Source organism: Hyperolius riggenbachi, chromosome 1 (assembly GCF_040937935.1).
Source record: "Hyperolius riggenbachi isolate aHypRig1 chromosome 1, aHypRig1.pri, whole genome shotgun sequence".
NCBI classification, from domain to species: domain Eukaryota; kingdom Metazoa; phylum Chordata; class Amphibia; order Anura; family Hyperoliidae; genus Hyperolius; species Hyperolius riggenbachi.
This window is the reverse complement of record NC_090646.1, coordinates 664,785,305-664,797,378: the sequence shown is the minus strand read 5'-3', so window position 1 is coordinate 664,797,378 and position 12,074 is coordinate 664,785,305. Positions and strand designations below refer to the sequence as shown.

The following is a 12,074-nucleotide window of genomic DNA, read 5'->3' as shown; positions in this document are numbered from 1 at the left end:
TATACTTGGGTCAGCCCTAAATTTCTGATTTATAGCCCAGTATTAATTGCCTTTCTGCTATTCTTTCCTCATTCTGGCCTCCTGGAAATCTGCTTCCCCTTCCGGATCAAGTGCCCCACAGCATTTACCACCATCCTGGCTGTCAGTAATGCTTCTCCTCCCGCCTGCAGATAAAGTGTCCCTCTGTATTCTGGGCACTGATCCGATGTCCCAAGATGGCGCCAAGAAAGTAGCCACGGCCCCTTTGCGCTGGGACCCCTGGCCCTGTATTACCACTGGGGCTTGCTAACATCTCCCCCACACCATCGGGCTCCACTTATGGGCTGCTCCAGCCTCCTGGGCTTCAGCTCCATGGCACTCTCTCTTCTGAGAACCGACTCCAGCTGAAGGTCCACGTGATGCCGGCCCCTCCAACGGCTACAAGATCCGGATCAAGAGTTCTACCTCGCGCTAGCAGTAGCTGCCTAACGCAATGTCCAGCTGTAACGATTGTGGAATTCTCTCCGTGATCAGCGCACAAGATGTGCGTTGACACTGCGGAAATCCTCCACAAGCGTATAATTTGAGGGAACCCAGCAAAAGGTGCAATGCACCTGTAGAGGGAAATTCCTGTCGGCAGGTGGAGCTGTGGAGTGCAGAGGAACAGCTCCTCTGCCCTGCCACAGACGTAAGACAGGAATTGCACGAAGGGAAGAAACGTAGGGCAAGATAGCCCTGAAAGAGAGATTGAGCAAAGGGACAGATTGTATGTGTGTGCACCAAACTAGTCGCCAACCCGCGACGGTGCATACACAACAGCAGATATGAAGTAGGAACGCAATCGCGAGAGAGGCGATTGCCAGAGGTGACACAAGGCTACAGCAAGGCAGAGCACGAGAGTAGCAAAGGCACAGCAAATCATACAATGAGAAGATAAGGAAAATAACAAACGCTAGCTAAATGCGAACACCGCACTCATTCGCAACAGTGCACGCGTTTATGCGCGGTCTCCGCGTGATAAGCACAACAGAGACAAGCACGCCTAACTAACCACCGACAGACAAACATAAAACAGAGGACGCGAGCGCTTGCTTAACGGTTACCTCACCGAGCCTCCAGCAAGCGTTCGTAGCAGACAAGACAGATACACGAAAACAAGAATAAGTGAGAGATACAGCACTGGCGCAAGGCGAGTGCGATCTAGGCAAGACAGATTAGAGGAGATAGCTGGTAGCAACCGCTGCTCCAGCTATACTCCAAGAACAAAGATCAGAACGACTTCCTGTCGACCACCGCTGGGACAGAACAATCGCAACAGACAAACAAAACAGATATGCAATCCTAACTGCACTAGGGAATCTGCCTAGTGCAGTCCCAGGAATTACTCTAAGCTAATCTTTAAACAATGAGCAAGGCTGACACTCCAGGAGTGTTTCACAGGACTAACCCTTATGACCAGCAAAGGACTCTGGGAAACATAGCTCTTTATACTGCCAGTCATCAAAGGAGGCAGGTAGGGGATTTGCATAACGAGTGTATGCAAATTCCTCAGCAGCAGAACATACCAGAAACTTGTAATGGAAAGACAGGTCTCTCTTCCAGAGACCTGCAGCCCACAGACTAGAGGAATGGTCAAACAGCTGTCTGCCAGTGCAGACAGCTGAACGGATCATTACACCAGCAACTCAGAAATGCTAAATGCTAAATCTGCCGCTCAGGACCTGTTACGGTGCCAAGGACCACGTGCCCAACAACCGGCCAGCTCACTGCAGAATGCCACAGCAGAACCAGGTGAACTGCTGCCAGACAAACGCAGCTCAGCGCTCCACATGAGAAATCCAGCAATCCCAAGGAGCCCACCATCTCAGCAGCAGGCCAGACTTCAGGTCCACTGACCAAGAATTACCTGCACCTGCACAGGGTAGGTCGGTCTGGTATCGCTGGTTGCCCCAGGCCCACTATACGGCCTCAACACTCAGGGCAGATCCACCCCAGCCTGGCCTGTACCACAGTCAACAGCCACTTCATGGCAGCCAGCATGTGGGAAAGTGAGCAGGGAGACAACCATGTCATGCTAGCCTCAGTGCTGCAGCCCCCTTGCTCCCCCTCAATGCCAACGATCTGATCGCTCCCATCTATGAGTAGAGAGGGAGGCAGACCACACCTTGTCAGCCTCAGTGCTACGGCCCCCCTGCTCTCCCAGATACCATGTCTGACCTGATGGCGGGGTGGACTTATATTTGAGATGTAATAAAATATCTGCTTAAGAGGGTCAAATATTGGGGTCGACTTATAAACAAAGCCGACTTATATTCGAGTATATACAGTACGTGTTCCAGTCTAGAGCCTCCTGATACATTTAAAGTGAAAACACGTGCAGAGACCTTTGCCTTATCAGATATTGCAAGGCCCATACCCAAGTGTCTCAGCATGCATGACTGCAAAGTGCACTTTGGCAAAGAGTACCTGTCTTAGAAATGGCTACAGGTAGAGCCTCCTGATACATTTAAAGCGACAACACGTACAGGGGCTTTTGCAGTAATTGCAATCAGTAATTGCAATCAATGAGTGACTTTCCTGAGTTTAGTAATTACTTACATTTGCATAATTACTATTAAAAACGATATTACAACCATTTTCGTAATTAAAAAACAGTTTATATAGAAAACACAATATTTTGCGTTATACACAAATTTGAGCAGAAAAGCAAAATTACGTGCCAGAAACTTTGCTTACAGAATTCCGAATTACTGGTTGTATGGCAATTATTAAATTATGCATTTGCGACGCAGTATAAAAATTTGTCTCCGTAATTATAGAAACTCGATATTACGCAAATTTGGGCTCAACACTAAGCGTGTTTGCAATTTATGGAAATTGCACACACTGCAGTGAGAATGATCCCATAGGGATACATTAGTAACAGCGCTTTGCTGATCGCTGGCAAAAAGCGCCCCAGTATGAACCAGGGCTGGTTTCCACTACTGCTGAATTCGGCACAAATCTGCAGCATTTCCCTGCAGGCTGGCTTTTGGCTTTTTTTTTTTTCTCAAAAAATTTTATTGAAATTTTTCAACATACACAGCTGTGAAGTAACACAATTGAAACCCGATCAAAGGCCACATGGGCCTTAAAACATAGAGGATTACACATGATTATACAGTAGTGTCTGGCCGTGCCAACTCACTGGTAGCACAGTTAAAGAGACTCTGTAACAAAATTTTGAGCCTTATATTTTCTATTCTATAAGTTCCTATACCTGCTCTGATGTGGTCTGTCTTACTGCAACCTTTTCTAGTTGCACTGTCTCTGTAATAAATCTTATCTTCTTTCCTCTGTTGGCTCTGTCGGGTTCAGGCTGGAATGTGCAGCACTGCTTGTCATTGGCAGAAGCTTTACACACACTCTCCAAGCTCTGCATGAGTCACACAGTAAGCTGTTCCCAGCCTGTGATACTCTGGTTAGAAGCCAGTCATTTGTTTGTAAACACTGCCTAAAACTGTTAATTACAAGCCAGGATTGCAGCAGGGAGTGACAGAAACAGCACAGAGGGGCGCAGGGGAACATAAGGAATAGAATGGTATGCTTTTTATTGTAAGAATATTAGAGTACAGATTCTCTTTAAGATAAACCTCTGGCAAATACAACTCCTTAGCCAGATATGCTAAGGAATTTTATACATAAACAATCTTCCAAAATTGACAGAATTAACTATATAATCTAAACAACTAAAAGTAGAAAAACAATAGAACAGAATGTGTACCTCTACCATTGCTATATAAAAAATACCAATAAAAGTATATTGAATGCATACCGATAAACACTAGTACCTTATTATATGCTAGTACTTCTATGCATTTGTGCGCTTACACTGAAGAACCTTTATTACTGATGTACCTTTTATACCTGAATACATTATGCTCAATAAAACCTAAGAATAAAAGCCATTGAATTTCTTCTACTCCTGCTATCTGATTTCCAGTTCTTTAGAGTTATGGGTGTTAAGTAATATCCGTAACAAAGCCAGGACCTTTGGGGCCAAATGCAATTCACTTTTTCACCTGAGTTTTCTCCTAGGAGAAAATTTTTCATCTTCAATTTAAAATAACTTTCCAGCACTTTTCAACTAAAAAAGTACCAGAAGTTGAAAGTACTATCAAAATTATTTTGAGCATTTTCTTGCTTTCTGGTGGCTTAAAATGCATTTTATTGACAAGTTTAAACATGTAAACTTGGAGAAAACTAAGGGGGAGAAGTGAATTGCATATGGGCTCTGGTCTCCTTTTGAGCCCTTCATCTTGATTCCAAGGACAAGTTATGTTGTGTTAGGTGTAGGAGATGAGTTAATGATTTCCAATTGGATATAAGAAGGTATCTAGCTGCTGCAAGAATATGAAAAACTCCCAGTCTATATTTAAATTCCACTTTTTCTATTCCTATGTTAAGGATTGCTAAGGTTGGGGCTAGTGTAAATGGGAGATAAATAAGAGATTATATTTTTTCCTGGATTTCTAACCGGAAATCATCAAGTTTTGGACATTCCCAAAGTAGGTGGGCCAATGTACCCACTTGACCACACAGTCCCCAGCAAAGTGAGGATTGTGATGGATAACAAGCAGCCAATTTCCTGGGAGTTAGATACCATTTGAGAACATTCTTTTGAAGTGTTTCCCAATGTGTGAGGCAATATGAGAGCTTGGAAGCTAGCTGTGTAGATCTAATTATATGTTTTACTTCAATATTGGATTGAAGATCATAAGACCAGCATTTGGCATATTTAGCTAACAAAAGGTGCAAGTCTTTCGTGAAAGATCTATACCTCACTGATATTCCTCCTTTTAAGGAAATAGTTGGAAATACAGAGGCGCCAGTAGGATAAAAATGGTACCAATTAAAAACCATAAAATTGTGGGTGGCAATGGTGGAATTGCCCACCCTACAAACAACACGAGACCACTTCGTGTGGTGAAACAAATTTAATCAATTTAGTGCTCCTAATAACAAAAACAGTTTGCAACGCGTTTCACGGGACCCAAGCCCGCCTCCTCAGGCAAAAGCAATTACAAGCAGGAGCAACCAGCAGTAGTCTGTACTGACTTGGCACCTCTGTGTGTGTCTGTACTGACTTGGCACACACAGAGGTGCCAAGTCAGTACAGACTACTGCTGGTTGCTCCTGCTTGTAATTGCTTTTGCCTGAGGAGGCGGGCTTGGGTCCCGTGAAACGCGTTGCAAACTGTTTTTGTTATTAGGAGCACTAAATTGATTAAATTTGTTTCACCACACGAAGTGGTCTCGTGTTGTTTGTAGGGTGGGCAATTCCACCATTGCCACCCACAATTTTATGGTTTTTAATTGGTACCATTTTTATCCTACTGGCGCCTCTGTATTTCCAATTACATGATTATCCACCTGGTGGATGGGTGTGGACACCCCTCTTTTTTCAGCACAGAGAGCGACTTTTTAACCTGAGCGGGGACAGGTCTAATCTCCCCGTCTGCGATACGAGTGGTTGCCTATCTCGGCAACCCACACTTGTGAGTATAAATCTTTATTACTTCTACATATAACCACTGATTTACAATAATACACTATCGGGGGCTCTCGATTGTTTTTCATTTTTCTCATTTTAAGGAAATAGGGCTGTTTAAAAAAGCATAAATATATTTGGGTAGAGAGGGAAAATATACCTTGTTTGCTTTTACCCAGTGTTTAAGTCTAAATGTATAGAATTGGGAGATGTCTAATTTAAATACATGTTTAAAGAGAACCTGTACTGAGTAAAAATATTTAAAATAAACACATGAGGTAACTTCAAATGAACATTACATAGTTACATTGCCATCAGTTCCTCTCAGAAGCTCACCATTTTCTTCTGACAATAATCCCTTCCAGTTCTGACAATATTTTGTCAGATCTGAAATATATCAGTTGCTGTCAGTAAAATATCAGTTGCTGTCAGTTATAGCTGAGTGGAAAACTGATGTGCCCGGTAATGTCCATGTTTCCCTATGGCTCAACTTGGCGATGTTACAGTTTAACAGTGTGCTGACCAGGAAGCTGTTATGGGGTAACAGTCATTTTCAAAATGGAGGACGGAGAATTCCATTGATCACAGTGGACAAACAGGACGCGGGAGAGGAGAAAGAGATTGAGGAGTAGACTACATGGAAGGTAAGTATGACTTGTGTATGTTTATTTTGACTTTTAATTTTCAGTTCAGGTTTTCTTTAAGTTTATCAAACTCCCATAGATTGCCGCGTTTATAAATTTCGTTTAAATACAAGATACCCATCTTAAACCACTTAGAAAAATCAATTTTCCCTATAAGATTAGCTACTGTTTTTAATTCCAATCTGATACGAGAATTATGGGTTGATGTCAGGGATATATACTTCTTGTAAAACTGCAAAGAAATTAAAGTGGCCTTACATGTAATTAAGATAGGAATAGGTAGACTGATACCCGTAAGAGTACCCAATAAAGCATCTTTAAGGGGCATCGGATAGATCGATTATTTAATATCCACCTAAGCTTTATCATGTTATCATGGGAGTGTGACCACCAGTGTTTAGACATATCCAATATACCGGAATGATAATATAGTTCCATATTAGGAAGACCTAGACCTCCTCTATTTTTAGGTGTGTATAAGATTCCCAATCTAAGTCTAGGTTTCCTGCCTGCCCAAATGAATTTAGATATAAGTCTATTTAAGTTAAAAAAAGAAGGATTTCCTTAAACAAATATTTATTGATCTGAAGACATACAACATTTTGGGTATTATTAGCATCGTAAAAGAATTCAGTCTACCAGCCCAGGAAAGTTCTACTTTAACAAGTCCTTCTAATGAATTCTTCACAGAAGAAATTAAAGATGCATAATTGGCGTCATATAAACCTGCAACCGAGTTAGTCAGGTGAATACTGAGGTATTGATTAGATTTTGAAGCCCATGGGAATGGATATTTATTTGAGATTGAGTTTTTCAAATTTTGGAATTCGTTAAGACCTAGCATCAAGGACTTAGAGTGGTTTACCTTGTAATATGAAATATTAGAAAATAATTGCAGGGCCTGTGCTGTATTGTGAAGTGAGGTCACTGGCTTTGTTAAAGTAAGAATCACATCTTCGGCAAAAAGACCAAATTTATGTGATTTCTCACCAATATTAACCTCATATATGTCCTGGATATTCTGTATGGACTCAGCAAGAGTTTCCATAATCAGTGTGAAGATTAACGGAGAAAGTGGACACCCTTGCCGAGTACCATTTGAGATGTGGAAAATCTCAGAATAAAAACCAGAAGCATTAATTTTTGAAGATGGACATGAGTAGAGCGCCATTATACCCCTTAGCATATTCCCAGAGAAACCACATTTTCTTAAGGTATGTTCTAAGAACAACCAATGGACCCGGTCGAATGCCTTCTCCGCATCCAAGGTAAGAAACAAAGAAGGCGTCCGACCGGCCTCCAAACAATGCAACAGTGAGACCATCCTCCTTGTTCCGTCGGATGTTAATCTGTTCTTAGTAAACCCAACTTGGTCATTTTTTACAAGTGAAGGCAATAAATTTAGTAATCTATTTGCAAGTATTTTAGCATATAACTTTGTGTCGGAATTTAAAAGTGAAATGGGTCTGAAACTGGCTGGATTAGACAAATATTTACCCACTTTCGGGGGAACCACTACAGTGGCTAGTAGGTATTCTTGGGGGATATAGCCTGAAGATCTAAACAAATTAAATACTTCAGCCAATCGTGGCGCTAAAATGGTGGCGAATGTTTGATAATACTCATTGGAATACCCATCAGGGCCTTACCATGTTTGGGAGATTTAATTAAGGAAATTATTTCTGAAGGTGTGATGGGGGAGTTCAATATTTCCAATTGTTCCTGAGATACTGAGGGAAGCTTCAAGGAGGACAGGAACTTTTCAATTTTCTGCGTGGAAGGTTGGGGGGTCATAGGGTCTGATTGTTGGTAGTAAGATGCAAATTTATCAGCTATCTGTTTAGGGTTAGTAACCCTCTAATTGGTTTGAGGATCAATTAGGAAAGGGATGCGAGAGTTTGCTTGTTTTAGTTTGCATTTTTGGGCCAATAAAGCTCCTGATTTATTGCTTTGCGAATAATACTTAGTTTTAGATTTGAGCATATTAAATTCAAATTGGTGGAGAAGTAATCTAAAGCCCAATCTACACGAAACGATTCTTTGTACGATTTGATTACGATTCTATTTACGATCCGATTAAATCCGACATGTCCGATCGGGATTCGATTCAATTCGATTTGCCATTGCAAAACAATGGCAAATCGAATTGAATCGAATCCCGATCGGACATGTCAGATTTAATTGGATCGTAAATAGAATCGTAATCGAATCGTACAGAATTGTATCATGTAAATGGGGCTTTAGCTCATGTCTAGCTTGAAAAAGCTATTCCATTATATCTTGATTTGCTTTGTTTTTGTGCTGAGCTTCAAGAAGAGAGATTTTTGAGAGGATAGCTGAGATTTGTGCTCTCCTACGTTTTTTTTTTTTTTTTTAGTAGAGCCAAGTTTTATTAGAACCCCTCTAATGAACGCTTTATGAGGACTTCAAACCGAAATCTCACCAGTTTCACCCCCCCTCGTTCCATGAGAAAAAATTTATATTATCAGCAATGTAAGATTTGTTATTGCCCCCATTTAAGAGTGAGGTATTTAACCTCCACGGGCTATGTTTGAAATCAGAGTTAGATTGAGAAATGGTTATTGTGGTAGGCGTGTGGTCTGACAAAGTGATTGACCCTATTGTAGAAAAAAAATCTATCCTGGTATAAGATCGGTGCACATTTGAAAAGAAAGTTGTAAGGAATAGCGGAGATGCCGCTGCTGAGTCAAGCGGCATGGCGGCTATCTCCGCGTGTCAACCGGCGGTCTCTGCCGCGCGGGTATGTGCTCAGGGTCCTTCCATTGCTCACAGGTTACAAGATACAATATACAAGATGGATTTATTCGCCAAGTGCGGGGGTACCGTACTCGGAATTGCTTGTGGTATACATGTCAAAGGCAAAAATACACGTCAACAGTTGTCTATCTTACATATATGGCTACAAGTACAGATACGAGTACCTAGACTAAACTAAAAGGATTAACGGTACATTTTACATTTTACGTCTGCAATTTCTACCATTTTTACATGCTGCTGCGTTAGTAGATAACCTTGACGGAGTCCAAGCAGCCTTAACAGGTACGATGACATCATGGATCATTGTGCTAGTGAGAGTTGGATGCAGACATGCATGCTGATTGCGGGCTAGGAGGGAATAGTCAGGCGTCAGTGTTGTTGAGCAGTAGAACAGCCTGGGGGAAGAAGGAGTTCCTGCACCTGGTAGTCTTGGATTGGATGGTTCGGAAGCGCCGGCCGGATGGGAGAGGCTCAAAGAAGCAGCTGCCAGGGTGGGAGGGGTCGCAGGAGACCCTGGTGGCCCTCTTCCTCATCCTAGCCATGTGGAGGAGATCCAGAGCTGGTAGGGGCAATCCAATGATCCTCTCTGCCTCACTGATGACTCTTTGCAGTCTGTCTGTCGCTGGCCGTTGCGCCGGCATACCAGACGATTATTGAAGAGCAAAGTACAGACTCCGTGGTGGCGGTGTAGAAACTGGTCAGCAGCTCCCGAGGCATTCCAAATTTTTTAAGTTGACGCAGGAAAAATAGCCTTTGTTGTGCCTTCTTCTGAATTTTGGTGGTGTTCTGCCCCCATCTTAGCTCGGTGGATAGGGTTGTGCCAAGGAACCGGACTGATGCTACTCTAGAGACTTCGGTGTCACCTATATAGACTGGTAGGAGAGTGGGAGGGTTCCTACTGAAGTCAACAGTCAGCTCAACAGTCTTTGCACCATTGAGGACCAGGTTGTTGTTCTTGCACCAGTTGCAGATTCTCTCTATCTCACTGCGGTAGTCTCGCTCTCCGTTACCGCCAATGAGACCGATGATTGTTGTGTCATCTGCAAATTTGATAACCTTGACGGAGTCCGAGGCTGAGGTGCAGTTGTTGGTGTACAAGAGAACAGGAGTGGGGACAGTACACACCCTTGAGGTGCCCCTGTGTTGGTAGTTCTCACGCCCGAGGAGCAGTTATCCAGCTTAACCTGTTGCATTCTGCCTGTGAGGATGCTCCTGAGCCATGTGCGAAGTGTGGGGTCGACGCCGAGCTGCGCCAGGTTATCGACCAGGGTGTCTGGGCAGATCGTGTTGAAGGCCGAGCTGATGTCCAGGAATAGGATCCTGGCATAGGAGCCAGGCCTGTCAAGATGCTCCATAATGTACGCCAGGCTGACATTTATGGCATCCTCTATGGACCTGTTGGCCCTGTATGCGAATTGGAGTGGGTCAAGCAGTGCATCAGTGATGCGTTTGAGGTGAGCCAGGACAAGCCGTTCTAGAACCTTCATGATGGTAGGTGTTAGAGCCACAGGTCTGAAGTTGTTGAGGTCTGTACTGCCCGATTTTTTGGGGACTGGTACGATTGTGGACCTCTTGAGACAGGATAGGACAGTGCCTTCCGCAAGTGACTTACTGAACAGAGTGGTGAGCACCAGGGCCAATTGATCTGCACAGGTCCTAAGGCAATTTGATGACACACCATCCGGGCCTGAAGCCTTCCTGGGGTTGAGCTTGCGAAGCAACCTAAGAACTTCTGCTTCCTGGACTACAACCGATGCAGCGATGTCTCGATCTGTCAGTGTGGCGGGTGCCGTTCTCATCGTCGACACTGGAGCCCCGGGCTGCTGGGGCTGTTTCTCGAACCTGCAGTAGAACAGGTTAAGGGCTACGCGCGTGCGAGCAGAACGGCAGGACCTTTATGCAGCTAAGAGGGGAGTCAGCTGATCATGCGGTCAGCTGACTCCAGCTAGCATCCAGATTGGCTGAGTGACTGGGGCGGCGCTATGCAGCATGTTGACTATATATAGAGCAGGGCTGTCGGTAATTCGGCGTCTGCTGTTGCGAATGCTATAGTGTGTTAGCGCTCAGACCCTAGTCAGATCCCAAAGTGTGCTAGAACCGTCCGGAGCCGGGGATCCACACTTAGTCAGATTCTGTTGATAGCTTAAAGTACTATTGCATTGTTTATCTGTTGTGACCTTTTGCCTGCTCTGACTATTCTTCCGTTTGTCGATTCTGTACCTCAGCCTATCTGATTCACGTTGCCAACCCTGCTTGTCCTTGACTTTGAATCAGTCTTCTGTTTCTGTGCTGTATCTGTCCGCTCGTTGCCAAACACTGTCTGTCTGACCTCGCTACCTGCATCAGTGGGCCCTGACACTGGTGAGGGAAATTAGTGGCTTACACCTACCTCTCAGGTGTAAGATACTGATACTAGTTGTGATACCTGCCTACAGGTATTTATAGGCAGCAGTACTGTCTATCATTCGCTCTTAAACAGCAGTACTGATCTTGCCACAGATTCTCAACTGTATTTAGATCTGGATTTTGGGCCATTCTAACACATGGATACATTTTTTACAAATAAATAACTGCAAAGTGGGGTGTGCGTAATTATTCAGCCCCCTTTGGTCTGAGTGCAATCAGTTGTCCATAGACATTGCCTAATGAGTGCTAATGACTAAATGGAGTGCACCTGTGTGTAATCTAATGTCAGTACAAATACAGCTGCTCTGTGAGGGCCTCAGAGGTTGTCTAAGAGAATATTGGGAGCAACAACACCATAAAGTCCAAAGAACACACCAGCCAGTTCAGGGATCAAGTTATTGAGAAATTTAAAGCAGGCTTAGGCTACAAAAAGATTTCCAAAGCCTTGAACATCCCACGGAGCACTGTTCAAGCGATCATTCAGAAATGGAAGGAGTATGGCACAACTGTAAACCTACCAAGACAAGGCCGTCCACCTAAACTCACAAGCCAAACAAGGAGAGCGCTGATCAGAAATGCAGTCAAGAGGCCCATGGTGACTCTGGATGAGCTGCAGAGATCTACAGCTCAGGTGGGAGACTCTGTCCATAGGACAACTATTCGTCATGCACTGCACAAAGCTGGCCTTTATGGAAGAGTGGCAAGAAGAAAGGCATTGTTAACAGAAAAGCGTTTGCA

The 12,074-nt window shown here is 43.7% G+C and overlaps 1 protein-coding gene across 1 annotated transcript in view; it reads left to right on the top strand.

Annotated features, from left to right (window-relative positions):
• Positions 1–12,074, top strand: part of LOC137544105 (NACHT, LRR and PYD domains-containing protein 3-like) — a 230,620-nt gene that overhangs the window by 55,002 nt on the left and 163,544 nt on the right. The window lies entirely within an intron of this gene.